Below are 6,418 nucleotides of genomic sequence, written 5' to 3' on the forward strand. Positions count from 1 at the left end.
TTCCTGACCTCTCTCCCTCCCTCCTCATCCTTTACCGACCTCTCTCTCCCTCCTCCTCTTTTTCTGACCTCTTTTCCCTCCCTCCGCATTCTCTTGTCCTGATCTCTCATCCTCTTCCCCCTTTCCTGACCTCTCTCCCTCCCTCCCTCCTCCTCCTTTCCTGACCTCTTTTCCCTCCCTCCGCTTTTTGCTGTCCTGACCTCTCATCCTCTTCACCATTTCCCGATCTCTCTCCTTCCCTTCCTCCCTCCCAGTTCCTGATCTCTCTCCCTCTCTCCTCCTCCTCCTCCTTTCCTGACCTACCTCCCTCCCTCCTCCTCCTTTCCTGACCACTCTCCCTCCCTCCCTCCTCCTCCTCCTCCTCCTCCTCCTCCTCCTCCTCCTCCTCCTTTCCTTCGTGCCTCCTTCTCTCCCTCCCTCCTCCTCCTTTCCCGACCTCTCTCTTTCCCTACTTCTCCTACTCCTCCTTCTCCTCCTCCTCCTCCTTTCCCGACCTCTCTCTCCCTCCTCCTTTCCTGACCTCTTTTCCCTCCCTCCGCCTTCTCCTGTCCTGATTTCTCATCCTCTTCCCCCTTTTCTGATCTCTCTCCTTTCCTCCCTTTCTATCCCGATACAGGTAACACAATAACAACATTCTAGAGGTGTTAGTCATTTCCGGATAGGCGTACAGGTGTATAGAAGTGGCCTCCCTAATCTACTACCTGGTATAGCACGAAAAGGATTTTAAACTACCAATCCGAGACGTAATTATGTTAAGGAAAAGTTTCCTACACTTATAGCATAGTGGGCATGAGAGAACATTGAAAATATTCACATGGTGCTCAAGTGTTTATGTTTATTTTTATTGAAATACGTTCATCCAAACACCTAACAGTGACAGTAAACAACAACACAGAAGATTACATACATGCTATTTATAAAATGTCGATTATACAATGATACACATGAGTTGTATATGTACATCTATAGTTATATTTGTATATTTGTCAGTTAATATGGGAAACACGACGACATTTTTTTCTAGAATCACCAAAACATACATATCTGTTCATTAGTTATTTTAACATAAACACATATATCGCTACACCCACACACATATATATAGCTACACACAGATACATATACAGCTACATACAAACACATACATATATAGCTACACACACATATATAGCTACACACAGATTCATATATAGCTACACACAGACACATATATAGCTACATACTGACACATATATAGCTACACACAAACACATATATAGCTACAAACAGACACACGTATAGCTACACACAAACACATACATATATAGCTACACACAAACACATACATATATAGCTACACACAAACACATATATATCTACACACAAACACGTATATATCTACACACAGACACACATATAAAGCTACACACTGACACATATATATCTACACACAAACACATATATATAGCTACTCACTGACACATATATAGCTACACACACACCACCACCACACCCTTCACACCAACCCACCCCAACACCATCATCATCACAGCCACACACAGTCACACCCTTCACACCAACCCACCCCAACACCATCATCATCACAGTCACACACACCACCTCACCCTTCACACCAACCCACCCCAACACCATCATCATCACAGTCACACACACCACCTCACCCTTCACACCCACCCACCCCAACACCATCATCATCACAGTCACACACACCACCTCACCCTTCACACCAACCCACCCCAACACCATCATCATCACAGCCACACACACCACCTCACCTTTCACACCCACCCACCCCAACACCATCATCATCACAGCCACACACACCACCTCACCTTTCACAACCACCCACCCCAACAGCATCATCATCAAAGTCACACAATCAGACACCCTTCATTATTACTGTTAAATATATGTTCACAAGTTTACAAAATACAAACTGCACCACAGATGATCAACATGTTTTATTTAGAACATAAATATGCTGACACAAGTAGATATAATAGATAGATACAGATGTATCTTACTGTAAAAAGTTCAAGTAAAAATTGGTAATGATAATAAAACAGTTCTAGATATAGAAATAATGTTTTTGTTAAAACCGAAACATTTAAGTGAAAAAGTGAGTATGATATCATCTAAAGACTATCATTTCTTTTCGCTCCGTGGCTTCGAAAACACAGATACTTTGTATTTTGTCGCACCTTTTAAAAGTCGCATATACCGAATAGCAGGTTTAAGAACACCTTTTACAAGAGCATTTTGCTATATCTGTTTAATTCTCTTACAACTGAGACCCGGGCTGTGCTAGTGAGGAATCAATGTATCATTACGATAACTTTACAATCAATCTCCTATCCTCGTGCTGTTGGTATCTTAAGTCTGAATGTAACATGTTATTGGCTGCCATTCAAATGTATCCATTACTATATATGGTAGATATTGTAAAGATTTACCCTTTTGTATGTGTTTACATATATATTAACGTTTTCTCTATAAAATAAGGATATACACTAACATAATGTCAGGTTAGATTACCTAGATAGTAAAGTCCCCGTGTGACTGTATAGTCCCTGTCTGTGTGTCTGTATAGTCCCTGTTTGTCTGTATAGTCTCTGTTGTGTGACTCTATAATCCCTCTCTGTGTGACTTTAAAGTCCCTGTCTGTGTCTGTATAGTCCCTGTCTGTGTGACTGTATAGTACCTGTCTGTGTGTGCATAGTACCTGTCTGTGTGTGTATAGTCCCTGTCTGTGTGACTGTATGGTCCCTGTCTGTGTGACTGTATGGTCCCTGTCTGTGTGACTGCATAGTCCCTCTCTGTGTAACTGAATAGTCCTTGTCTGTCTGTATAGTCCCTGTCTGTGTGTCTGTATAGTCCCTGTCTGAGTGACTGTATAGTCCCTGTCTGTGTGTGTATAGTCCCTGTCTGTGTAACTGTATGTCCCGTCTGTGTAACTGTATAGTCCCTCTCTGTGTAACTGAATAGTCCTTGTCTGTCTGTATAGTCCCTCTCTGTGTGTCTGTATTGTCCCTGTCTGTGTGACTGTATAGTCCCTGTCTGTGTGTGTATAGTCCCTGTCTGTGTAACTGTATGGTCCCGTCTGAGTGACTGTATAGTCCCTGTCTGTGTGTGTATAGTCCCTGTCTGTGTAACTGTATGTCCCGTCTGTGTAACTGTATAGTCCCTCTCTGTGTAACTGAATAGTCCTTGTCTGTCTGTATAGTCCCTCTCTGTGTGTCTGTATAGTCCCTGTCTGTGTGACTGTATAGTCCCTGTCTGTGTGTGTATAGTCCCTGTCTGTGTAACTGTATAGTCCCTGTCTGTCTGCATAGTCCCTGTCTGTGTGTCTGTATAGTCCTTGTCTATGTCTGTGTAGAGTCCCTGTCTGTGTGACTTTATAGCCCCTGTCTGTGTGACTGTATAGTCCCTGTCTGTGTGAGTGTATAGTCCCTGTTTGTCTGTATAGTCCCTGTCTGTGTGACTGTATGGTCCCTGTTTGTGTGACTGTATAGTCCCTGTCTGTGTGACCGTATAGTCCCTGTCTGTGTCTGTATAGTCCTTGTCTGTGTGACTGTAGAGACCCTGTCTGTGTGTCTGTATAGTCCCTATCAATGTGTCTGTAGAGTCCCTTTCTATGTGTCTATATAGTCCCTGTCTATGTCTGTATAGTCCCTATCTGTGTGACTTTATAGTCCCTCTCTGTGTGACTATATAGTCACTGTCTCTGTGACTGTATAGTCCAGGTCTGTGTGACTGTATAGTCTCTGTCAGTGTGACTGGATAGTCCCTGTCTGTCTGTATAGTCCCTGTCTTTGTGACTGTATAGTCCATATCTGTGTGTCTGTATAGTCCTTGTCTATGTCTCTGTAGAGTCCCTGTCTGTGTGACTTTATAGTCTCTGTCTGTGTGACTGTATAGTCCCTGTCTGTGTGAGTGTATAGTCCCTGTTTGTCTGTATAGTCCCTGTCTGTGTGACTGTATGGTCCCTGTATGTGTGACTGTATAGTCCCTGTCTGTGTGAGTGTATAGTCCCTGTCTGTGTAACTGTATAGTCCCTTTCTGTGTGTAACTGTATAGTCCCTGTCTGTGTAACTGTATAGTCCCTGTCTGTGTAATTGTATAGTCCCTGTCTGTGTGACTGTATAGTCCTTGTCTATGTGACTGTATAGTCCCTGTCTGTGTAAGCGTATAGTCCCTGTCTATGTGACTGTATAGTCCCTGTCTGTGTGACTGTACAGTCCCTGTCTGTGTGACTATATAGTCCGTGTTTGTCTGTATAGTCCCTGTTTGTCTGTATAATCCTTGTCTTTGTAACTGTATAGTCCATATCTGTGTGAATGTATAGTCCCTGTCTGTATGAGTGTATAGTCCCTGTTTGTCTGTATAGTTCCTGTCTATGTGACTGTATAGTCCCTGTCTGTGTGACTGTACAGTCCCTGTCTGTGTGACAGTATAGTCCCTGTCTGTCTGTATAGTCCCTGTTTGTGTGACTGTATGGTCCCTGTATGTGTAACTGTATAGTCTCTGTCTGTGTGGCTGTAGAGTCCCTGTCTGTGTCTGTATAGTCCTTGTCTGTGTGACTGTAGAGACCCTGTGTGTTTGTCTGTATAGTCCCTATCAATGTGTCTGTATAGTCCCTATCTGTGTGACTGTATAGTTCCTGTCTGTGTAACTGTATTGTCCCTGTCTCTGTGACTTTATAGTCCCTCTCTGTGTGACTATATAGTCCCTGTCTGTGTGACTGTATAGTCCCTGTCTGTGTGTCTGTATAGTCCTTGTCTATGTCTCTGTAGAGTCCCTGTCTGTGTGACTGTATAGTCCAGGTCTGTGTGACTGTATAGTCTCCGTCAGTGTGACTGGATAGTCCCTGTCTGTGTGACTGTATAGTTCCTGTCTGTGTAACTGTATTGTCCCTGTCTCTGTGACTTTATAGTCCCTCTCTGTGTGACTATATAGTCCCTGTCTGTGTGACTGTATAGTCCCTGTCTGTGTGACTGTATAGTCCTTGTCTATGTGACTGTATAGTCCCTGTCTGTGTCTGTATAGTCCAGGTCTGTGTGACTGTATAGTCTCTGTCAGTGTGACTGGATAGTCCCTGTCTGTGTGACTGTATAGTCCTTGTTTGTCTGTATAGTCCCTGTCTTTGTGACTGTATAATCCATATATGTGTGTCTGTATAGTCCTTGTCTATGTCTCTGTAGAGTCCCTGTCTGTGTGACTTTATAGTCTCTGTCTGTGTGACTGTATAGTCCCTGTCTGTGTGAGTGTATAGTCCCTGTTTGTCTGTATAGTCCCTGTCTGTGTGACTGTATGGTCCCTGTATGTGTGACTGTATAGTCCCTGTCTGTGTGAGTGTATAGTCCCTGTCTGTGTAACTGTATAGTCCCTGTCTGTGTGACTGTATAGTCCTTGTCTATGTGACTGTATAGTCCCTGTCTGTGTAAGCGTATAGTCCCTGTCTGTGTGACTTTATAGTCCCCGTGTGTGTGACTGTATAGTCCCTGTCTTTGTAACTGTATAGTCCCTGTCTGTGTTACTGTATAGTCCCTGTCTGGGTAATTGTATTGTCCCGGTCTGTGTGTCTGTATAGCACCTGTCTGTGTGTCTGTATAGTCCCTGTCTGTATGTCGGTATAGTCCCTGTCTATGTGACAGTATAGTCCCTGTCTGTGTGACTATATAGTCCCTGTCTGTATGTCTGTATAGTCTCTGTTTGTGTGAGTGTATAGTCCCTGTCTGTGTGACTGTATAGTCCTCGTCTGTGGAACTGTATAGTCCCTGTCTGTGTGACTGTATAGTCCCTGTCTGTGTGACTGTATAATCCCTGTCTGTGTGACGGTATAGTCCCTGTCTGTGTGTCCGTATAGTCCCTGGATGTGTGACTGTATAGTCCCTGTCTGTGTGACTGTATAGTCCATGTCTATGTGACTGTATGTTCCCTGTATGTGTGACTGTATAGTCCCTGTCTGTGTTACTGTATAGTCCCTGTCTGTGTGACTGTATAGTCCCTGTCTGTGTGACTGTATAGTCCCTGTCTGTGTGACTGTATAGTCCCTGTCTGTGTGACTGTATAGTCCCTGTCTGTGTGTCTGTATAGTCCCTGTCTGTGTGACTGTATAGTCCCTGTCGGTGTGACTGTATGGTCCCTGTATGTGTGACTGTATAGTCCCTGTCTGTGTGACTGTATAGTCTCTGTCAGTGTGACTGTATAGTCCCTGTCTGTGTGACTGTATAGTCCCTGTCTGTGTGACTGTATAGTCCCTGTCTGTGTGTCTGTATAGCCCCTGTCTGTCTGTATAGTCCCTGTCTGTGTGTCTGTATAGCCCCTATCTGTCTGTATAGTCCCTGTCTGTGTGACGGTATAGTCCCTGTCTGTGTGACTGTATGTTCCCTGTATGTGTTACTATATAGTCCCTGTC

This window comes from Ylistrum balloti, unplaced genomic scaffold (genome assembly GCF_031769215.1).
Source record: "Ylistrum balloti isolate Yb309-2 unplaced genomic scaffold, AGI_CSIRO_Ybal_v1 Utg371998, whole genome shotgun sequence".
Classification (NCBI taxonomy): domain Eukaryota; kingdom Metazoa; phylum Mollusca; class Bivalvia; order Pectinida; family Pectinidae; genus Ylistrum; species Ylistrum balloti.